At 56.5% G+C, this 24,853-nt stretch overlaps 1 protein-coding gene across 1 annotated transcript in view; it reads left to right on the top strand.

The window, feature by feature from the left end:
* LOC147109721 (delta-like protein 4) overlaps nucleotides 1–24,853 on the top strand; it is a 326,101-nt gene that overhangs the window by 25,167 nt on the left and 276,081 nt on the right.

Genomic DNA, 24,853 nt, shown 5'->3' with positions numbered 1-24,853 from the left:
CATCACTCCGGGATCAGTGCGTCTCCATCACTCCGGGATCAGTGCGTCTCCATCACTCCGGGATCAGTGCGTCTCCATCACTCCGGGATCAGTGCGTCTCCATCACACCGGGATCAGTGCGTCTCCATCACTCTGGGATCAGTGCGTCTCCATCACTCCGAGATCAGTGCGTCTGTGTTTGTCTCCATCACTCCGGGATCAGTGCATCTCCATCACTCTGGGATGTGTTTGTCTCCAACACTCCGGGATCAGTGCGTCTCCATCACTCCGGGATCAGTGCGTCTCCATCACTCCAGGATCAGTGCGTCTCATCACTCCGGGATCAGTGCCTCTCCATCACTCTGGGATGTGTTTGTCTCTATCACTCCGGGGTCAGTGCATCTCCATCACTCTGGGATGTGTTTGTCTCCAGCACTCCGGGATCAGTGCATCTCCATCCCTCCGGGATCAGTGCGTCTCCATCACTCCAGGATCAGTGCGTCTCCATCACTCCGGGATCAGTGCGTCTCCATCACACCGGGATCAGTGCGTCTCCATCACTCTGGGATCAGTGCGTCTCCATCACTCCGAGATCAGTGCGTCTCCATCACTCCAGGATCAGTGCGTCTCCATCACTCCGGGATCAGTGCGTCTCCATCACGCCGGTATCAGTGCGTCTCCATCACTCCGGGATCAGTGCATCTCCATCACACCGGGATCAGTGTGTCTCCATCACTCCGGGATCATTGCGGCTCCATCACTCCGGGATCAGTGCTTCTCCATCACTCCGGGATCAGTGCGTCTCCATCACTCCGGGATCAGTGCGTCTCCATCACTCCGGGATCAGTGCATCTCCATCACTCTGGGATGTGTTTGTCTCCAACACTCCGGGATCAGTGCGTCTCCATCACTCCGGGATCAGTGCATCTCCATCACTCCAGGATCAGTGCGTCTCCATCACTCTGGGATGTGTTTGTCTCTATCACTCCGGGATCAGTGCGTCTCCATCACTCCAGGATCATTGCGTCTCCATCACTCCGGGATCAGTGCATCTCCATCTCTCCAGGATCAGTGCGTCTCCATCACTCCGGGATCAGTGCGTCTCCATCACTCTGGGATGTGTTTGTCTCCAACACTCCGGGATCCGTGCGTCTCCATCCCTCCGGGATCAGAGCGTCTCCATCACTCCAGGATCAGTGCATCTCCATCACTCAGGGATCACTGTGTCTCCATCACTCCAGGATCAGTGCATCTCCATCACTCCGGGATCAGTGCTTCTCCATCACTCCAGGATCAGTGCGTCTCCATCACTCCAGGATCAGTGCGTCTCCATCACTCCTGGATCAGTGCATCTCCATCACTCCGGGATCAGTGCATCTCCATCACTCCTGGATCAGTGCGTCTCCATCACTCCAGGATCAGTGCATCTCCATCACTCCGGGATCAGTGCGTCTCCATCACTCCGGGATCAGTGCGTCTCCATCACTCCAGGATCAGTGCGTCTCCATCACTCCGGGATCAGTGCGTCTCCATCACTCCAGGATATGTTTGTCTCCATCACTCCGGGATCATTGCGTCTCCATCACTCCTGGATCAGTGCGTCTCCATCACTCCGGGATCAGTGCGTCTCCATCACTCCAGGATATGTTTGTCTCCATCACTCCGGGATCAGTGCGTCTCCATCACTCCGGGATCAGTGCGTCTCCATCACTCTGGGATGTGTTTTTCTCCATCACTCCGGGATCAGTGCGTCTCCATCACTCCGGGATCAGTGCGTCTCCATCACTTCGGGATCAGTGCGTCTCCATCACTCCGGGATCAGTGCATCTCCATCACTCCGGGATCAGTGCGTCTCCATCACTCCGGGATCAGTGCGTCTCCATCACTCTGGTATGTGTTTGTCTCCATCACTCCGGGATCAGTGCGTCTGCATCACTCCGGGATCAGTGCGTCTCCATCACTCCGGGATCAGTGCGTCTCCATCACTCCGGGATCAGTGCGTCTCCATCACTCCGGGATCAGTGCGTCTCCATCACACCGGGATCAGTGCGTCTCCATCACTCTGGGATCAGTGCGTCTCCATCACTCCGAGATCAGTGCGTCTGTGTTTGTCTCCATCACTCCGGGATCAGTGCATCTCCATCACTCTGGGATGTGTTTGTCTCCAACACTCCGGGATCAGTGCGTCTCCATCACTCCGGGATCAGTGCGTCTCCATCACTCCAGGATCAGTGCGTCTCATCACTCCGGGATCAGTGCCTCTCCATCACTCTGGGATGTGTTTGTCTCTATCACTCCGGGGTCAGTGCATCTCCATCACTCTGGGATGTGTTTGTCTCCAGCACTCCGGGATCAGTGCATCTCCATCCCTCCGGGATCAGTGCGTCTCCATCACTCCAGGATCAGTGCGTCTCCATCACTCCGGGATCAGTGCGTCTCCATCACACCGGGATCAGTGCGTCTCCATCACTCTGGGATCAGTGCGTCTCCATCACTCCGAGATCAGTGCGTCTCCATCACTCCAGGATCAGTGCGTCTCCATCACTCCGGGATCAGTGCGTCTCCATCACGCCGGTATCAGTGCGTCTCCATCACTCCGGGATCAGTGCATCTCCATCACACCGGGATCAGTGTGTCTCCATCACTCCGGGATCATTGCGGCTCCATCACTCCGGGATCAGTGCTTCTCCATCACTCCGGGATCAGTGCGTCTCCATCACTCCGGGATCAGTGCGTCTCCATCACTCCGGGATCAGTGCATCTCCATCACTCTGGGATGTGTTTGTCTCCAACACTCCGGGATCAGTGCGTCTCCATCACTCCGGGATCAGTGCATCTCCATCACTCCAGGATCAGTGCGTCTCCATCACTCTGGGATGTGTTTGTCTCTATCACTCCGGGATCAGTGCGTCTCCATCACTCCAGGATCATTGCGTCTCCATCACTCCGGGATCAGTGCATCTCCATCTCTCCAGGATCAGTGCGTCTCCATCACTCCGGGATCAGTGCGTCTCCATCACTCTGGGATGTGTTTGTCTCCAACACTCCGGGATCCGTGCGTCTCCATCCCTCCGGGATCAGAGCGTCTCCATCACTCCAGGATCAGTGCATCTCCATCACTCAGGGATCACTGTGTCTCCATCACTCCAGGATCAGTGCATCTCCATCACTCCGGGATCAGTGCTTCTCCATCACTCCAGGATCAGTGCGTCTCCATCACTCCAGGATCAGTGCGTCTCCATCACTCCTGGATCAGTGCATCTCCATCACTCCGGGATCAGTGCATCTCCATCACTCCTGGATCAGTGCGTCTCCATCACTCCAGGATCAGTGCATCTCCATCACTCCGGGATCAGTGCGTCTCCATCACTCCGGGATCAGTGCGTCTCCATCACTCCAGGATCAGTGCGTCTCCATCACTCTGGGATGTGTTTGTCTCTATCACTCCGGGATCAGTGCGTCTCCATCACTCCAGGATCAGTGCGTCTCCATCACTCCGGGATCAGTGCGTCTCCATCACTCCGGGATCAGTGCGTCTCCATCACTCCGGGATCAGTGCGTCTCCATCACTCCGGCATCAGTGCGTCTCCATCACTCCGGGATCAGTGCGTCTCCATCACTCCAGGATCAGTGCGCCTCCATCACTCCGGATCAGTGCGCCTCCATCACTCCAGGATCAGTGCATCTCCATCACTCTGGAATCAGTGCGTCTCCATCACTCCGGGATCAGTGTGTCTCCATCACTCCGGGATCAGTGCGTCTCCATCACTCCGGGATCAGTGCGTCTCCATCACTCCGGATCAGTGCGCCTCCATCACTCCAGGATCAGTGCATCTCCATCACTCCGGATCAGTGCGCCTCGATCACTCCAGGAGCAGTGCGCCTCCATCACTCTAGGATCAGTGTGTCTCCATCACTCCGGATCAGTGCGCCTCCATCACTCCAGGATCAGTGCATCTCCATCTCTCTAGGATCAGTGTGTCTCCACCACTCCAGGATCAGTGCGTCTCCATCACTCTGGAATCAGTGCGTCTCCATCACTCCAGAATCAGTGCATCTCCATCACTCCAGGATCAGTGCGTCTCCATCACTCTGGGATGTGTTTGTCTCTATCACTCCGGGATCAGTGCGTCTCCATCACTCCGGGATCAGTGCGTCTCCCTCACTCCGGGATCAGTGCGTCTCCATCACTCCGGGATAAGTGGGTCTCCATCACTCCGGGATCAGTGCGTCTCCATCACTCCAGGATCAGTGCATCTCCATCACTCCGGGATCAGTGCTTCTCCATCACTCCGGGATCAGTGCTTCTCCATCACTCCGGGATGTGTTTGTCTCCAACACTCTGGGATCAGTGTGTCTCCATCACTCCGGGATCAGAGCGTCTCCATCACTCCAGGATCAGTGCATCTCCGTCACTCAGGGATCAATGTGTCTCCATCACTCCAGGATCAGTGCATCTCCATCACTCCGGGATCAGTGCTTCTCCATCACTCCAGGATCAGTGCGTCTCCATCACTCCAGGATCAGTGCGTCTCCATCACTCCTGGATCAGTGCGTCTCCATCCCCCCGGGATCAGTGCATCTCCATCACTCCTGGATCAGTGCGTCTCCATCACTCCAGGATCAGTGCATCTCCATCACTCCGGGATCAGTGCGTCTCCATCACTCCGGGATCAGTGCGTCTCCATCACTCTGGGATCAGTGCGTCTCCATCACTCCGGGATCAGTGCGTCTCCATCACTCTGGGATGTGTTTGTCTCCAACACTCCGGGATCAGTGCGTCTCCACCCCTCCGGGATCAGAGCGTCTCCATCACTCCAGGATCAGTGCATCTCCATCACTTGGGGATCAATGTGTCTCCATCACTCCAGGATCAGTGCATCTCCATCACTCCGGGATCAGTGCTTCTCCGTCACTCCAGGATCAGTGCGTCTCCATCACTCCTGGATCAGTGCGTCTCCATCACTCCAGGATCAGTGCGTCTCCATCACTCCGGGATCAGTGCGTCTCCATCACTCCGGGATCAGTGCGTCTCCATCACTCCAGGATCAGTGCATCTCCATCACTCTGGGATATGTTTGTCTCTATCACTCCGGGATCAGTGCGCCTCCATCACTCCAGGATCAGTGCATCTCCATCACTCCGGGAGCAGTGCGTCTCCATCACTCTGGGATCAGTGCATCTCCATCACTCCGGGATCAGTGCGTCTCCATCACTCCGGGATCAGTGCGTCTCCATCACTCCGGGATCAGTGCGTCTCCATCTCTCCAGGATCAGTGCACCTCCATCAATCCGGATCAGTGCGCCTCCATCACTCCGGGATCAGTGCATCTCCATCACTCCGGAATCAGTGCGTCTCCATCACTCCGGGATCAGCGTGTCTCCATCACTCCGGGATCAGTGCGTCTCCATCACTCTGGGATCAGTGCGTCTCCATCACTCCGGATCAGTGCGCCTCCATCACTCCAGGATCAGTGCGTCTCCATCACTCCGGATCAGTGTGCCTCCATCACTCCAGGATCAGTGCACCTCCATCTCTCTAGGATCAGTGTGTCTCCATCACTCCGGATCAGTGCGCCTCCATCACTCCAGGATCAGTGCATCTCCATCACTCTAGGATCAGTGTGTCTCCACCACTCCAGGATCAGTGCGTCTCCATCACTCCGGAATCAGTGCATCTCCACCACTCCAGGATCAGTGCGTCTCCATCACTCCGGAATCAGTGCGTCTCCATCACTCCGGGATCAGTGTGTCTCCATCACTCCGGGATCAGTGCGTCTCCAGCACTCCGGGATCAGTGCGTCTCCCTCACTCCGGATCAGTGCGCCTCCATCACTCCAGGATCAGTGTCTCTCCATCACTCCGGGATCAGTGCGCCTCCATCACTCTGGGATCAGTGCATCTCCATCACTCCGGGATCAGTGCGTCTCCATCACTCTGGGATGTGTTTGTCTCCATCACTCCGGGATCAGTGCGTCTCCATCACACCGGGATCAGTGCGTCTCCATCACTCTGGGATCAGTGCGCCTCCATCACTCTGGGATCAGTGCATCTCCATCACTCCGGGATCAGTGCATCTCCATCACTCTGGGATGTGTTTGACTCCAACACTCCGGGATCAGTGCGTCTCCATCACTCCGGGATCAGTGCATCTCCATCACTCCAGGATCAGTGCGTCTCCATCACTCTGGGATGTGTTTGTCTCTATCACTCCGGGATCAGTGCGTCTCCATCACTCCAGGATCATTGCGTCTCCATCACTCCGGGATCAGTGCATCTCCATCTCTCCAGGATCAGTGCGTCTCCATCACTCCGGGATCAGTGCGTCTCCATCACTCTGGGATGTGTTTGTCTCCAACACTCCGGGATCCGTGCGTCTCCATCCCTCCGGGATCAGAGCGTCTCCATCACTCCAGGATCAGTGCATCTCCATCACTCAGGGATCACTGTGTCTCCATCACTCCAGGATCAGTGCATCTCCATCACTCCGGGATCAGTGCTTCTCCATCACTCCAGGATCAGTGCGTCTCCATCACTCCAGGATCAGTGCGTCTCCATCACTCCTGGATCAGTGCATCTCCATCACTCCGGGATCAGTGCATCTCCATCACTCCTGGATCAGTGCGTCTCCATCACTCCAGGATCAGTGCATCTCCATCACTCCGGGATCAGTGCGTCTCCATCACTCCGGGATCAGTGCGTCTCCATCACTCCAGGATCAGTGCGTCTCCATCACTCCGGGATCAGTGCGTCTCCATCACTCCAGGATATGTTTGTCTCCATCACTCCGGGATCATTGCGTCTCCATCACTCCTGGATCAGTGCGTCTCCATCACTCCGGGATCAGTGCGTCTCCATCACTCCAGGATATGTTTGTCTCCATCACTCCGGGATCAGTGCGTCTCCATCACTCCGGGATCAGTGCGTCTCCATCACTCTGGGATGTGTTTTTCTCCATCACTCCGGGATCAGTGCGTCTCCATCACTCCGGGATCAGTGCGTCTCCATCACTTCGGGATCAGTGCGTCTCCATCACTCCGGGATCAGTGCATCTCCATCACTCCGGGATCAGTGCGTCTCCATCACTCCGGGATCAGTGCGTCTCCATCACTCTGGTATGTGTTTGTCTCCATCACTCCGGGATCAGTGCGTCTGCATCACTCCGGGATCAGTGCGTCTCCATCACTCCGGGATCAGTGCGTCTCCATCACTCCGGGATCAGTGCGTCTCCATCACTCCGGGATCAGTGCGTCTCCATCACACCGGGATCAGTGCGTCTCCATCACTCTGGGATCAGTGCGTCTCCATCACTCCGAGATCAGTGCGTCTGTGTTTGTCTCCATCACTCCGGGATCAGTGCATCTCCATCACTCTGGGATGTGTTTGTCTCCAACACTCCGGGATCAGTGCGTCTCCATCACTCCGGGATCAGTGCGTCTCCATCACTCCAGGATCAGTGCGTCTCATCACTCCGGGATCAGTGCCTCTCCATCACTCTGGGATGTGTTTGTCTCTATCACTCCGGGGTCAGTGCATCTCCATCACTCTGGGATGTGTTTGTCTCCAGCACTCCGGGATCAGTGCATCTCCATCCCTCCGGGATCAGTGCGTCTCCATCACTCCAGGATCAGTGCGTCTCCATCACTCCGGGATCAGTGCGTCTCCATCACACCGGGATCAGTGCGTCTCCATCACTCTGGGATCAGTGCGTCTCCATCACTCCGAGATCAGTGCGTCTCCATCACTCCAGGATCAGTGCGTCTCCATCACTCCGGGATCAGTGCGTCTCCATCACGCCGGTATCAGTGCGTCTCCATCACTCCGGGATCAGTGCATCTCCATCACACCGGGATCAGTGTGTCTCCATCACTCCGGGATCATTGCGGCTCCATCACTCCGGGATCAGTGCTTCTCCATCACTCCGGGATCAGTGCGTCTCCATCACTCCGGGATCAGTGCGTCTCCATCACTCCGGGATCAGTGCATCTCCATCACTCTGGGATGTGTTTGTCTCCAACACTCCGGGATCAGTGCGTCTCCATCACTCCGGGATCAGTGCATCTCCATCACTCCAGGATCAGTGCGTCTCCATCACTCTGGGATGTGTTTGTCTCTATCACTCCGGGATCAGTGCGTCTCCATCACTCCAGGATCATTGCGTCTCCATCACTCCGGGATCAGTGCATCTCCATCTCTCCAGGATCAGTGCGTCTCCATCACTCCGGGATCAGTGCGTCTCCATCACTCTGGGATGTGTTTGTCTCCAACACTCCGGGATCCGTGCGTCTCCATCCCTCCGGGATCAGAGCGTCTCCATCACTCCAGGATCAGTGCATCTCCATCACTCAGGGATCACTGTGTCTCCATCACTCCAGGATCAGTGCATCTCCATCACTCCGGGATCAGTGCTTCTCCATCACTCCAGGATCAGTGCGTCTCCATCACTCCAGGATCAGTGCGTCTCCATCACTCCTGGATCAGTGCATCTCCATCACTCCGGGATCAGTGCATCTCCATCACTCCTGGATCAGTGCGTCTCCATCACTCCAGGATCAGTGCATCTCCATCACTCCGGGATCAGTGCGTCTCCATCACTCCGGGATCAGTGCGTCTCCATCACTCCAGGATCAGTGCGTCTCCATCACTCTGGGATGTGTTTGTCTCTATCACTCCGGGATCAGTGCATCTCCATCACTCCAGGATCAGTGCGTCTCCATCACTCCGGGATCAGTGCGTCTCCATCACTCCGGGATCAGTGCGTCTCCATCACTCCGGGATCAGTGCGTCTCCATCACTCCGGCATCAGTGCGTCTCCATCACTCCGGGATCAGTGCGTCTCCATCACTCCAGCATCAGTGCGCCTCCATCACTCCGGATCAGTGCGCCTCCATCACTCCAGGATCAGTGCATCTCCATCACTCTGGAATCAGTGCGTCTCCATCACTCCGGGATCAGTGTGTCTCCATCACTCCGGGATCAGTGCGTCTCCATCACTCCGGGATCAGTGCGTCTCCATCACTCCGGATCAGTGCGCCTCCATCACTCCAGGATCAGTGCATCTCCATCACTCCGGATCAGTGCGCCTCGATCACTCCAGGAGCAGTGCGCCTCCATCACTCTAGGATCAGTGTGTCTCCATCACTCCGGATCAGTGCGCCTCCATCACTCCAGGATCAGTGCATCTCCATCTCTCTAGGATCAGTGTGTCTCCACCACTCCAGGATCAGTGCGTCTCCATCACTCTGGAATCAGTGCGTCTCCATCACTCCAGAATCAGTGCATCTCCATCACTCCAGGATCAGTGCGTCTCCATCACTCTGGGATGTGTTTGTCTCTATCACTCCGGCATCAGTGCGTCTCCATCACTCCGGGATCAGTGCGTCTCCCTCACTCCGGGATCAGTGCGTCTCCATCACTCCGGGATAAGTGGGTCTCCATCACTCCGGGATCAGTGCGTCTCCATCACTCCAGGATCAGTGCATCTCCATCACTCCGGGATCAGTGCTTCTCCATCACTCCGGGATCAGTGCTTCTCCATCACTCCGGGATGTGTTTGTCTCCAACACTCTGGGATCAGTGTGTCTCCATCACTCCGGGATCAGAGCGTCTCCATCACTCCAGGATCAGTGCATCTCCGTCACTCAGGGATCAATGTGTCTCCATCACTCCAGGATCAGTGCATCTCCATCACTCCGGGATCAGTGCTTCTCCATCACTCCAGGATCAGTGCGTCTCCATCACTCCAGGATCAGTGCGTCTCCATCACTCCTGGATCAGTGCGTCTCCATCCCCCCGGGATCAGTGCATCTCCATCACTCCTGGATCAGTGCGTCTCCATCACTCCAGGATCAGTGCATCTCCATCACTCCGGGATCAGTGCGTCTCCATCACTCCGGGATCAGTGCGTCTCCATCACTCTGGGATCAGTGCGTCTCCATCACTCCGGGATCAGTGCGTCTCCATCACTCTGGGATGTGTTTGTCTCCAACACTCCGGGATCAGTGCGTCTCCACCCCTCCGGGATCAGAGCGTCTCCATCACTCCAGGATCAGTGCATCTCCATCACTTGGGGATCAATGTGTCTCCATCACTCCAGGATCAGTGCATCTCCATCACTCCGGGATCAGTGCTTCTCCGTCACTCCAGGATCAGTGCGTCTCCATCACTCCTGGATCAGTGCGTCTCCATCACTCCAGGATCAGTGCGTCTCCATCACTCCGGGATCAGTGCGTCTCCATCACTCCGGGATCAGTGCGTCTCCATCACTCCAGGATCAGTGCATCTCCATCACTCTGGGATATGTTTGTCTCTATCACTCCGGGATCAGTGCGCCTCCATCACTCCAGGATCAGTGCGTCTCCATCACTCCGGGAGCAGTGCGTCTCCATCACTCTGGGATCAGTGCATCTCCATCACTCCGGGATCAGTGCGTCTCCATCACTCCGGGATCAGTGCGTCTCCATCACTCCGGGATCAGTGCGTCTCCATCTCTCCAGGATCAGTGCACCTCCATCAATCCGGATCAGTGCGCCTCCATCACTCCGGGATCAGTGCATCTCCATCACTCCGGAATCAGTGCGTCTCCATCACTCCGGGATCAGCGTGTCTCCATCACTCCGGGATCAGTGCGTCTCCATCACTCTGGGATCAGTGCGTCTCCATCACTCCGGATCAGTGCGCCTCCATCACTCCAGGATCAGTGCGTCTCCATCACTCCGGATCAGTGTGCCTCCATCACTCCAGGATCAGTGCACCTCCATCTCTCTAGGATCAGTGTGTCTCCATCACTCCGGATCAGTGCGCCTCCATCACTCCAGGATCAGTGCATCTCCATCACTCTAGGATCAGTGTGTCTCCACCACTCCAGGATCAGTGCGTCTCCATCACTCCGGAATCAGTGCGTCTCCATCACTCCAGAATCAGTGCGTCTCCATCACTCCAGGATCAGTGCGTCTCCATCACTCTGGGATGTGTTTGTCTCCATCACTCCGGAATCAGTGCGTCTCCATCACTCCGGGATCAGTGTGTCTCCATCACTCCGGGATCAGTGCGTCTCCAGCACTCCGGGATCAGTGCGTCTCCCTCACTCCGGATCAGTGCGCCTCCATCACTCCAGGATCAGTGTCTCTCCATCACTCCGGGATCAGTGCGCCTCCATCACTCTGGGATCAGTGCATCTCCATCACTCCGGGATCAGTGCGTCTCCATCACTCGAGGATCAGTGCGTCTCCATCACTCCGGGATCAGTTCGTCTCCATCACTCCGGGATCAGTGCGTCTCCATCACTCCAGGATCAGTGCGTCTCCATCACTCCAGGATCAGTGAGTCTCCATCACTCCGGGATCAGTTCATCTCCATCACTCCGGGATCAGTGCGTCTCCATCACTCCGGAATCAGTGCGTCTCCATCACTCCAGAATCAGTGCGTCTCCATCACTCCGGGATCAGTGCGTCTCCATCACTCCAGGATCAGTGCGTCTCCATCACTCCGGGAGCAGTGCGTCTCCATCACTCTGGGATCAGTGCATCTCCATCACTCCGGAATCAGTGCGTCTCCATCACTCCGGGATCAGTGCCTCTCCATCACTCCAGGATCAGTGCGCCTCCATCACTCCGGATCAGTGCACCTCCATCACTCCGGGATCAGTGCATCTCCATCACTCCGGAATCAGTGCGTCTCCATCACTCCGGGATCAGTGTGTCTCCATCACTCCGGGATCAGTGCGTCTCCATCACTCCGGGATCAGTGCGTCTCCATCACTCCGGATCAGTGCGCCTCCAACACTCCAGGATCAGTGCGTCTCCATCACTCCAGGATCAGTGCGCCTCCATCACTCCAGGATCAGTGCACCTCCATCTCTCTAGGATCAGTATGTCTCCATCACTCCGGATCAGTGCGCCTCCATCACTCCAGGATCAGTGCATCTCCATCACTCTAGGATCAGTGTGTCTCCACCACTCCAGGATCAGTGCGCCTCCATCACTCCGGGATCAGTGCATCTCCATCACTCCGGAATCAGTGCGTCTCCATCACTCCGGGATCAGTGTGTCTCCATCACTCCGGGATCAGTGCGTCTCCAGCACTCCGGGATCAGTGCGTCTCCATCACTCCGGATCAGTGCGCCTCCATCACTCCAGGATCAGTGCGTCTCCATCACTCCGGGATCAGTGCGCCTCCATCACTCTGGGATCAGTGCATCTCCATCACTCCGGGATCAGTGCGTCTCCATCACTCCAGGATCAGTGCGTCTCCATCACTCCGGGATCAGTTCGTCTCCATCACTTCGGGATCAGTGCGTCTCCATCACTCCAGGATCAGTGCGTCTCCATCACTCCAGGATCAGTGAGTCTCCATCACTCCGGGATCAGTGCGTCTCCATCACTCCGGGATCAGTGCGTCTCCATCACTCCGGGATCTGTGCGTCTCCATCACTCCGGGATCAGTGCGTCTCCATCACTCCAGATCAGTGCGTCTCCATCACTCCAGGATCAGTGCGTCTCCATCACTCCGGATCAGTGCGCCTCCATCACTCCAGGATCAGTGCGCCTCCATCACTCCAGGATCAGTGCGTCTCCATCACTCTGGGATCAGTGCATCTCCATCACTCCAGGATCAGTGCTTCTCCATCACTCCTGGATCAGTGCGTCTCCATCACTCCGGGATCAGTGCGTCTCCATCACTCCGGGATCAGTGCGTCTCCATCACTCCGGGATCAGTGCATCTCCATCACTCCGGGATCAGTGCGTCTCCATCACTCCGGGATCAGTGCGTCTCCATCACTCTGGATCAGTGCGCCTCCATCACTCCAGGATCAATGCATCTCCATCACTCTAGGATTAGTGTGTCTCCACCACTCCAGGATCAGTGCGTCTCCATCACTCGGGAATCAGTGCGTCTCCATCACTCCAGAATCAGTGCGTCTCCATCACTCCAGGATCAGTGCGTCTCCATCACTCTGGGATGTGTTTGTCTCTATCACTCCGGGATCAGTGCATCTCCATCACTCCGGGATCAGTGCATCTCCATCACTCCGGGATCAGTGCGTCTCCATCACTCCGGGATCAGTGCGTCTCCATCACTCCGGGATCAGTGCGTCTCCACCACTCCGAGATCAGTGCGTCTCCATCACTCCGGGATCTGTGCGTCTCCATCACTCCGGGATCAGTGCGTCTCCATCACTCTGGGATGTGTTTGTCTCCAACACTCTGGGATCAGTGCGTCTCCATCACTCCGGGATCAGAGCGTCTCCATCACTCCAGGATCAGTGCATCTCCGTCATTCAGGGATCAATGTGTCTCCATCACTCTGGGATCAGTGAATCTCCATCACTCCGGGATCAGTGCTTCTCCATCACTCCAGGATCAGTGCGTCTCCATCACTCCAGGATCAGTGCGTCTCCATCACTCCTGGATCAGTGCGTCTCCATCCCCCCGGGATCAGTGCATCTCCATCACTCCTGGATCAGTGCGTCTCCATCACTCCAGGATCAGTGCGTCTCCATCACTCCGGGATCAGTGCGTCTCCATCACTCCGGAATCAGTGCGTCTCCATCACTCCAGAATCAGTGCGTCTCCATCACTCCAGGATCAGTGCGTCTCCATCACTCCGGATCAGTGCGCCTCGATCACTCCAGGAGCAGTGCGCCTCCATCACTCTAGGATCAGTGTGTCTCCATCACTCCGGATCAGTGCATCTCCATCTCTCTAGGATCAGTGTGTCTCCACCACTCCAGGATCAGTGCGTCTCCATCACTCCGGAATCAGTGCGTCTCCATCACTCCAGAATCAGTGCGTCTCCATCACTCCAGGATCAGTGCGTCTCCATCACTCTGGGATGTGTTTGTCTCTATCACTCCGGGATCAGTGCGTCTCCATCACTCCGGGATCAGTGCGTCTCCATCACTCCGGGATCAGTGCGTCTCCATCACTCCGGGATCAGTGCCTCTCCATCACTCCGGGATCAGTGCGTCCCCATCACTCCAGGATCAGTGCGTCTCCATCACTCCGGGATCAGTGCATCTCCATCACTCTGGGATGTGTTTGTCTCCAACACTCTGGGATCAGTGCGTCTCCATCACTCCGGGATCAGAGCGTCTCCATCACTCCAGGATCAGTGCATCTCCGTCACTCAGGGATCAATGTGTCTCCATCACTCCAGGATCAGTGCATCTCCATCACTCCGGGATCAGTGCTTCTCCATCACTCCAGGATCAGTGCGTCTCCATCACTCCAGGATCAGTGCGTCTCCATCACTCCTGGACCAGTGCGTGTCCATCCCCCCGGGATCAGTGCATCTCCATCACTCCTGGATCAGTGCGTCTCCATCACTCCAGGATCAGTGCGTCTCCATCACTCCGGGATCAGTGCATCTCCATCACTCCGGGATCAGTGCGTCTCCATCACTCCAGGATCAGTGCGTCTCCATCACTCTGGGTTGTGTTTGTCTCTATCACTCCGGCATCAGTGCGTCTCCATCACTCCAGGATCAGTGCGTCTCCATCACTCCGGGATCAGTGCGTCTCCATCACTCCAGGATCGGTGCGTCTCCATCACTCCGGGATCAGTGCGTCTCCATCACTCTGGGATGTGTTTGTCTCCAACACTCCGGGATCAGTGCGTCTCCATCCCTCCGGGATCAGAGCGTCTCCATCACTCCAGGATCAGTGCATCTCCATCACTTAGGGATCAATGTGTCTCCATCACTCCTGGATCAGTGCGTCTCCATCACTCCGGGATCAGTGCGTCTCCATCACTCCTGGATCAGTGCGTCTCCATCACTCCAGGATCAGTGCGTCTCCATCACTCCGGGATCAGTGCGTCTCCATCACTCCGGGATCAGTGCGTCTCCATCACTCCAGGACCAGTGCATCTCCATCACTCTGGGATGTGTTTGTCTCTATCACTCCGGGATCAGTGCGTCTCCATCACTCCAGGATCAGTGCGTCTCCATCACTCCGGGAGCAGTGCGTCTCCATCACTCTGGGATCAGTGCATCTCCATCACTCCGGGATCAGTGCGTCTCCATCACTCCGGGATCAGTGCGTCTCCATCACTCCAGGATCAGTGCGCCTCCATCACTCCGGATCAGTGCGCCTCCATCACTCCGGGATCAGTGCATCTCCATCACTCCGGAATCAGTGCATCTCCATCACTCCGGGATCAGTGTGTCTCCATCACTCCGGGATCAGTGTGTCTCCATCACTCCGGGATCAGTGCGTCTCCATCACTCCGGATCAGTGCGCCTCCATCACTCCAGGATCAGTGCGTCTCCATCACTCCAGGATCAGTGCGCCTCCATCACTCCAGGATCAGTGCACCTCCATCTCTCTAGGATCAGTGTGTCTCCATCACTCCGGATCAGTGCGCCTCCATCACTCCAGGATCAGTGCATCTCCATCACTCTAGGATCAGTGTGTCTCCACCACTCCAGGATCAGTGCGTCTCCATCACTCCGGAATCAGTGCGTCTCCATCACTCCAGAATCAGTGCGTCTCCATCACTCCAGGATCAGTGCGTCTCCATCACTCTGGGATGTGTTTGTCTCTATCACTCCGGGATCAGTGCATCTCCATCACTCCGGCATCAGTGCGTCTCCATCACTCCGGGATCAGTGCGTCTCCATCACTCCGGGATCAGTGCGTCTCCATCACTCCGGATCAGTGCGTCTCCATCACTCCGGGATCAGTGCATCTCCATCACTCCGGAATCAGTGCGTCTCCATCACTCCGGGATCAGTGTGTCTCCATCACTCCGGGATCAGTGCGTCTCCAGCACTCCGGGATCAGTGCGTCTCCATCACTCCGGATCAGTGCGCCTCCATCACTCCAGGATCAGTGCGTCTCCATCACTCCGGGATCAGTGCGCCTCCATCACTCTGGGATCAGTGCATCTCCATCACTCCGGGATCAGTGCGTCTCCATCACTCCGGGATCAGTGCGTCTCCATCACTCCAGGATCAGTGCGTCTCCATCACTCCAGGATCAGTGAGTCTCCATCACTCCGGGTTCAGTTCATCTCCATCACTCCGGGATCAGTGCGTCTCCATCACTCCAGGATCAGTGCATCTCCATCACTCCGGGATCAGTGCGTCTCCATCACTCCGGGATCAGTGCGTCTCCATCACTCCGGGATCAGTGCGTCTCCATCACTCCGGGATCAGTGCGTCTCCATCACTCCAGATCAGTGCGTCTCCATCACTCCTGGATCAGTGCGTCTCCATCACTCCGGATCAGTGCACCTCCATCACTCCAGGATCAGTGCGCCTCCATCACTCCAGGATCAGTGCGTCTCCATCACTCCGGGATCAGTGCATCTCCATCACTCCAGGATCAGTGCTTCTCCATCACTCCTGGATCAGTGAGTCTCCATCACTCCGGGATCAGTGCGTCTCCATCACTCCGGGATCAGTGCGTCTCCATCACTCCGGGATCAGTGCCTCTCCATCACTCTGGATCAGTGCGCCTCCATCACTCCAGGATCAATGCATCTCCATCACTCTAGGATCAGTGTGTCTCCATCACTCCGGATCAGTGCGCCTCCATCACTCCAGGATCAGTGCATCTCCATCACTCTAGGATTAGTGTGTCTCCACCACTCCAGGATCAGTGCATCTCCATCACTCGGGAATCAGTGCGTCTCCATCACTCCAGAATCAGTGCGTCTCCATCACTCCAGGATCAGTGCGTCTCCATCACTCTGGGATGTGTTTGTCTCTATCACTCCGGGATCAGTGCGTCTCCATCACTCCGGGATCAGTGCGTCTCCATCACTCCGGGATCAGTGCGTCTCCAACACTCTGGGATCAGTGCGTCTCCATCACTCCGGGATCAGAGCGTCTCCATCACTCCAGGATCAGTGCATCTCCGTCACTCAGCGATCAATGTGTCTCCATCACTCCAGGATCAGTGCATCTCCATCACTCCGGGATCAGTGCATCTCCATCACTCCAGGATCAGTGCGTCTCCATCACTCCAGGATCAGTGCGTCTCCATCACTCCTGGATCAGTGCGTCTCCATCCCCCCGGGATCAGTGCATCTCCATCACTCCTGGATCAGTGCGTCTCCATCACTCCAGGATCAGTGCGTCTCCATCACTCCGGGATCAGTGCGTCTCCATCACTCCGGGATCAGTGCGTCTCCATCACTCCAGGATCAGTGCGTCTCCATCACTCTGGGTTGTGTTTGTCTCTATCACTCCGGGATCAGTGCGTCTCCATCACTCCAGGATCAGTGCGTCTCCATCACTCCGGGATCAGTGCGTCTCCATCACTCCAGGATCAGTGCGTCTCCATCACTCCAGGATCAGTGCGTCTCCATCACTCTGGGATGTGTTTGTCTCCAACACTCCGGGATCAGTGCGTCTCCATCCCTCCGGGATCAGAGCGTCTCCATCACTCCAGGATCAGTGCATCTCCATCACTTAGGGATCAATGTGTCTCCATCACTCCAGGATCAGTGCATCTCCATCACTCCGGGATCAGTGCTTCTCCATCACTCCAGGATCAGTGCGTCTCCATCACTCCAGGATCAGTGTGTCTCCATCACTCCTGGATCAGTGCGTCTCCATCACTCCGGGATCAGTGCATCTCCATCACTCCTGGATCAGTGCGTCTCCATCACTCCAGGATCAGTGCGTCTCCATCACTCCGGGATCAGTGCGTCTCCATCACTCCGGGATCAGTGCGTCTCCATCACTCCAGGATCAGTGCATCTTCATCACTCTGGGATGTGTTTGTCTCTATCACTCCGGGATCAGTGCGTCTCCATCACTCCGGGAGCAGTGCGTCTCCATCACTCCGGGATCAGTGCGTCTCCATCACTCCGGATCAGTGCGTCTCCATCACTCCGGGATCAGTGCGTCTCCATCACTCCGGGATCAGTGCGTCTCCATCACTCCAGGATCAGTGCGCCTCCATCACTCCGGATCAGTGCGCCTCCATCACTCCGGGATCAGTGCATCTCCATCACTCCGGAATCAGTGCGTCTCCATCACTCCGGGATCAGTGTGTCTCCATCACTCTGGGATCAGTGCGTCTCCATCACTCCGGGATCAGTGTGTCTCCATCACTCCGGGATCAGTGCGTCTCCATCACTCCGGATCAGTGCGCCTCCATCACTCCAGGATCAGTGCACCTCCATCTCTCTAGGATCAGTGTGTCTCCATCACTCCAGGATCAGTGCATCTCCATCACTCTAGGATCAGTGTGTCTCCACCACTCCAGGATCAGTGCGTCTCCATCACTCCGGAATCAGTGCGTCTCCATCACTCCAGAATCAGTGCGTCTCCATCACTCCAGGATCAGTGCGTCTCCAACACTCTGGGATGTGTTTGTCTCTATCACTCCGGGATCAGTGCATCTCCATCTCTCCGGCATCAGTGCGTCTCCATCACTCCGGGATCAGTGCGTCTCCATCACTCCGGGATCAGTGCGTCTCCATCACTCCAGGATCAGTGCGCCTCCATCACTCCGGATCAGTGCGCCTCCATCACTCCGGGATCAGTGCATCTCCATCACTCCGGAACAGTGCGCCTCCATCACTCCAGGATCAGTGCGCCTCCATCACTCCAGGATCAGTGCGTCTCCATCACTCCGGGATCAGTGCGCCTCCATCACTCTGGGATCAGTGCATCTCCATCACTCCGGGATCAGTGCGTCTCCATCACTCCAGGATCAGTGCGTCTCCATCACTCCGGGATCAGTGCGTCTCCATCACTCCGGGATCAGTGCGTCTCCATCACTCCAGGATCAGTGCATCTCCATCACTCCAGGATCAGTGAGTCTCCATCACTCCGGGATCAGTTCATCTCCATCACTCCGGGATCAGTGCGTCTCCATCACTCCGGGATCAGTGCATCTCCATCACTCCGGGATCAGTGCGTCTCCATCACTCCGGGATCAGTGCGTCTCCATCACTCCGGGATCAGTGCGTCTCCATCACTCCGGGATCAGTGCGTCTCCATCACTCCGGGATCAGTGCGTCTCCATCACTTCGGATCAGTGCGCCTCCATCACTCCAGGATCAGTGCGCCTCCATCACTCCAGGATCAGTGCGTTTCCATCACTCCGGGATCAGTGCATCTCCACCACTCCGGGATCAGTGCTTCTCCATCACTCCTGGATCAGTGCGTCTCCATCACTTCGGGATCAGTGCGTCTCCATCACTCCGGGATCAGTGCGTCTCCATCACTCCGGGATCAGTGCATCTCCATCACTCCGGGATCAGTGCGTCTCCATCACTCCAGGATCAGTGCGACTCCTTCACTCCGGGATCAGTGCATCTCCATCACTCCGGGATCAGTGCGTCTCCATCACTCCGGGATCAGTGCGTCTCCATCACTCCAGGATCAGTGCGTCTCCATCACTCCAGGATCAGTGCGACTCCTTCACTTCGGGATCAGTGCATCTCCATCACTCCGGGATCAGTGCGCCTCCATCACTCCGGGATCAGTGCATCTCCATCACTCCGGGATCAGTGCGTCTCCATCACTCCAGGATCAGTGCGACTCCTTCACTCCGGGATCAGTGCATCTCCATCACTCCGGGATCAGTGCGTTTCCATCACTCCAGGATCAGTGCGTCTCCATCACTCCAGGATCAGTGCATCTCCATCACGCCAGGATCAGTGCGTCTCCATCACTCCAGGATCAGTGCGTCTCCATCACTCCGGGATCAGTGCGTCTCCATCACTCTGGGATCAGTGCGTCTCCATCACTCCGGGATGTGTTTGTCTCCATCACTCCGGGATCAGTGCGTCTCCATCACTCCGGGATCAGTGCGTCTCCATCACTCCGGGATCAGTGTGTCTCCATCACTCCGGGATCAGTGCGTCTCCATCACTCCGGGATCAGTGCGTCTCCATCACTCTGGGATGTGTTTATCTCCATCACTCCGGGATCAGTGCGTCTCCATCATTCCGGGATCAGTGCGTCTCCATCACTCCGGGATCAGTGCGTCTCCATCACTCCGGGATCAGTGTGTCTCCATCACTCCGGGATCAGTGCGTCTCCATCACTCCGGGATCAGTGCGTCTCCATCACTCCGGGATCAGTGCGTCTCCATCACTCCGGGATCAGTGCATCTCCATCACTCTGGGATGTGTTTGTCTCCAACACTCCGGGATCAGTGCATCTCCATCCCTCCGGGATCAGTGCGTCTCCATCACTCCAGGATCAGTGCGTCTCCATCACTCCAGGATCAGTGCGTCTCCATCACACCGGGATCAGTGCGTCTCCATCACTCTGGGATCAGTGCGTCTCCATCACTCCGAGATCAGTGCGTCTCCATCACTCCAGGATCAGTGCGTCTCCATCACTCTGGGATGTGTTTGTCTCTATCACTCCGGGATCAGTGCGTCTCCATCACTCCGGGATCAGTGCGTCTCCATCACTCCGGGATCAGTGCGTCTCCATCACTCCGGGATCAGTGCGTCTCCATCACTCGGGTATCAGTGCGTCTCCATCACTCCGGGATCAGTGCATCTCCATCACACCGGGATCAGTGTGTCTCCATCACTCCGGGATCAGTGTGTCTCCATCACTCCGGGATCAGTGCTTCTCCATCACTCCGGGATCAGTGCGTCTCCATCACTCCGGGATCAGTGCGTCTCCATCACTCCGGGATCAGTGCATCTCCATCACTCTGGGATGTGTTTGTCTCCAACACTCCGGGATCAGTGCGTCTCCATCACTCCGGGATCAGTGCATCTCCATCACTCTGGGATGTGTTTGTCTCCATCACTCCGGATCAGTGCGCCTCCATCACTCCAGGATCAGTGCGCCTCCATCACTCCAGGATCAGTGCATCTCCATCACTCCGGAATCAGTGCGTCTCCATCACTCCAGGATCAGTGCGCCTCCATCACTCCGGGATCAGTGCGTCTCCATCACTCCGGGATCAATGCGCCTCCATCTCTCCGGGATCAGTGCATCTCCATCACTCTGGGACCAGTGCGTCTCCACCACACCAGGATCAGTGCGACTCCTTCACTCCGGGATCAGTGCATCTCCATCACTCCGGGATCAGTGCGTCTCCATCACTCCAGGATCAGTGCGTCTCCATCACTCCAGGATCAGTGCGACTCCTTCACTTCGGGATCAGTGCGTCTCCATCACTCCAGGATCAGTGCGACTCCATCACGCCATGATCAGTGCGTCTCCATCACTCCAGGATCAGTGCGTCTCCATCACTCCGGGATCAGTGCGTCTCCATCACTCTGGGATCAGTGCGTCTCCATCACTCCGGGATGTGTTTGTCTCCATCACTCCGGGATCAGTGCGTCTCCATCACTCCGGGATCAGTGCGTCTCCATCACTCTGGGATGTGTTTGTCTCCATCACTCCGGGATCAGTGCGTCTCCATCATTCCGGGATCAGTGCATCTCCATCACTCCGGGATCAGTGCGTCTCCATCACACCGGGATCAGTGCGTCTCCATCACTCTAGGATCAGTGCTTCTCCATCACTCCTGGAACAGTGCGTCTCCATCACTCCGGGATCAGTGCGTCTCCATCACTCCGGGATGTGTTTGTCTCCATCACTCCGGGATCAGTGCGTCTCCATCACTCCGGGATCAGTGCGTCTCCATCACTCTGGGATGTGTTTGTCTCCATCACTCCAGGATCAGTGCGCCTCCATCACTCCGGGATCATTGCGTCTCCATCACTCCGGGATCAATGCGCCTCCATCACTCCGGGATCAGTGCATCTCCATCACTCTGGGATCAGTGCGTCTCCATCACTCCAGGATCAGTGCGACTCCTTCACTCCGGGATCAGTGCATCTCCATCACTCCGGGATCAGTGCGTCTCCATCACTCCGGGATCAGTGCGTCTCCATCACTCCAGGATCAGTGCGTCTCCATCACTCCAGGATCAGTGCGACTCCTTCACTTCGGGATCAGTGCATCTCCATCACTCCGGGATCAGTGCGCCTCCATCACTCCGGGATCAGTGCATCTCCATCACTCCGGGATCAGTGCGTCTCCATCACTCCAGGATCAGTGCGACTCCTTCACTCCGGGATCAGTGCATCTCCATCACTCCGGGATCAGTGCGTTTCCATCACTCCAGGATCAGTGCGTCTCCATCACTCCAGGATCAGTGCGTCTCCATCACGCCAGGATCAGTGCGTCTCCCTCACTCCAGGATCAGTGCGTCTCCATCACTCCGGGATCAGTGCGTCTCCATCACTCTGGGATCAGTGCGTCTCCATCACTCCGGGATGTGTTTGTCTCCATCACTCCGGGATCAGTGCGTCTCCATCACTCCAGGATCAGTGCGACTCCTTCACTTCGGGATCAGTGCGTCTCCATCACTCCAGGATCAGTGCGTCTCCATCACGCCAGGATCAGTGCGTCTCCATCACTCCAGGATCAGTGCGTCTCCATCACTCCGGGATCAGTGCGTCTCCATCACTCTGGGATCAGTGCGTCTCCATCACTCCGGGATGTGTTTGTCTCCATCACTCCGGGATCAGTGCGTCTCCATCACTCCGGGATCAGTGCGTCTCCATCACTCTGGGATGTGTTTGTCTCCATCACTCCGGGATCAGTGCGTCTCCATCATTCCGGGATCAGTGCATCTCCATCACTCCGGGATCAGTGCGTCTCCATCACACCGGGATCAGTGCGTCTCCATCACTCTAGGATCAGTGCTTCTCCATCACTCCTGGAACAGTGCGTCTCCATCACTCCGGGATCAGTGCGTCTCCATCACTCCGGGATGTGTTTGTCTCCATCACTCCGGGATCAGTGCGTCTCCATGACTCCGGGATCAGTGCGTCTCCATCACTCTGGGATGTGTTTGTCTCCATCACTCCAGGATCAGTGCGCCTCCATCACTCCGGGATCATTGCGTCTCCATCACTCCGGGATCAATGCGCCTCCATCACTCCGGGATCAGTGCATCTCCATCACTCTGGGATCAGTGCGTCTCCATCACTCCAGGATCAGTGCGACCCCTTCACTCCGGGATCAGTGCATCTCCATCACTCCGGGATCAGTGCGTCTCCATCACTCCGGGATCAGTGCGTCTCCATCACTCCAGGATCAGTGCGTCTCCATCACTCCAGGATCAGTGCGACTCCTTCACTTCGGGATCAGTGCATCTCCATCACTCCGGGATCAGTGCGCCTCCATCACTCCGGGATCAGTGCATCTCCATCACTCCGGGATCAGTGCGTCTCCATCACTCCAGGATCAGTGCGACTCCTTCACTCCGGGATCAGTGCATCTCCATCACTCCGGGATCAGTGCGTTTCCATCACTCCAGGATCAGTGCGTCTCCATCACTCCAGGATCAGTGCGTCTCCATCACGCCAGGATCAGTGCGTCTCCATCACTCCAGGATCAGTGCGTCTCCATCACTCCGGGATCAGTGCGTCTCCATCACTCTGGGATCAGTGCGTCTCCATCACTCCGGGATGTGTTTGTCTCCATCACTCCGGGATCAGTGCGTCTCCATCACTCCGGGATCAGTGCGTCTCCATCACTCCGGGATCAGTGTGTCTCCATCACTCCGGGATCAGTGCGTCTCCATCACTCCGGGATCAGTGCGTCTCCATCACTCTGGGATGTGTTTATCTCCATCACTCCGGGATCAGTGCGTCTCCATCATTCCGGGATCAGTGCGTCTCCATCACTCCGGGATCAGTGCGTCTCCATCACTCCGGGATCAGTGTGTCTCCATCACTCCGGGATCAGTGCGTCTCCATCACTCCGGGATCAGTGCGTCTCCATCACTCCGGGATCAGTGCGTCTCCATCACTCCGGGATCAGTGCATCTCCATCACTCTGGGATGTGTTTGTCTCCAACACTCCGGGATCAGTGCATCTCCATCCCTCCGGGATCAGTGCGTCTCCATCACTCCAGGATCAGTGCGTCTCCATCACTCCGGGATCAGTGCGTCTCCATCACACCGGGATCAGTGCGTCTCCATCACTTTGGGATCAGTGCGTCTCCATCACTCCGAGATCAGTGCGTCTCCATCACTCCAGGATCAGTGCGTCTCCATCACTCCGGGATCAGTGCGTCTCCATCACTCGGGTATCAGTGCGTCTCCATCACTCCGGGATCAGTGCGTCTCCATCACACCGGGATCAGTGTGTCTCCATCTCTCCGGGATCAGTGCGTCTCCATCACTCCGGGATCAGTGCTTCTCCATCACTCCGGGATCAGTGCGTCTCCATCACTCCGGGATCAGTGCGTCTCCATCACTCCGGGATCAGTGCATCTCCATCACTCTGGGATGTGTTTGTCTCCAACACTCCGGGATCAGTGCGTCTCCATCACTCCGGGATCAGTGCGTCTCCATCACTCCAGGATCAGTGCGTCTCCATCACTCCGGGATCAGTGCGTCTCCATCACTCTGGGATGTGTTTGTCTCCAACACTCCGGGATCAGTGCGTCTCCATCCCTCCGGGATCAGAGCGTCTCCATCACTCCAGGATCAGTGCATCTCCATCACTCCGGGATCAGTGTGTCTCCATCACTCCAGGATCAGTGCATCTCCATCACTCTGGGATCAGTGCATCTCCATCACTCTGGGATGTGTTTGTCTCCATCACTCTGGGATCAGTGCATCTCCATCACTCCGGGATGTGTTTGCCTCTATCACTCCAGGATCAGTGCGTCTCACTCACTCCAGGATCAGTGCGTCTCCATCACTCCGGGATCAGTGCGTCTCCATCACTCCGGCATCAGTGCGTCTCCATCACTCCGGGATCAGTGCGCCTCCATCACTCCGGGATCAGTGTGTCTCCATCGTTCCAGGATCAGTGCATCTCCATCACTCCAGGATCAGTGCGTCTCCATCACTCCGGGATCAGTGCGTCTCCATCACTCCGGAATCAGTGCGTCTCCATCACTCCAGGATCATTG

Source organism: Somniosus microcephalus, chromosome 12 (genome assembly GCF_052327205.1).
Source record: "Somniosus microcephalus isolate GS21.2 chromosome 12, FLI_Smic_1.0, whole genome shotgun sequence".
Lineage (NCBI taxonomy): Eukaryota > Metazoa > Chordata > Chondrichthyes > Squaliformes > Somniosidae > Somniosus > Somniosus microcephalus.
This window is presented reverse-complemented; position numbering and strand designations above follow the sequence as displayed.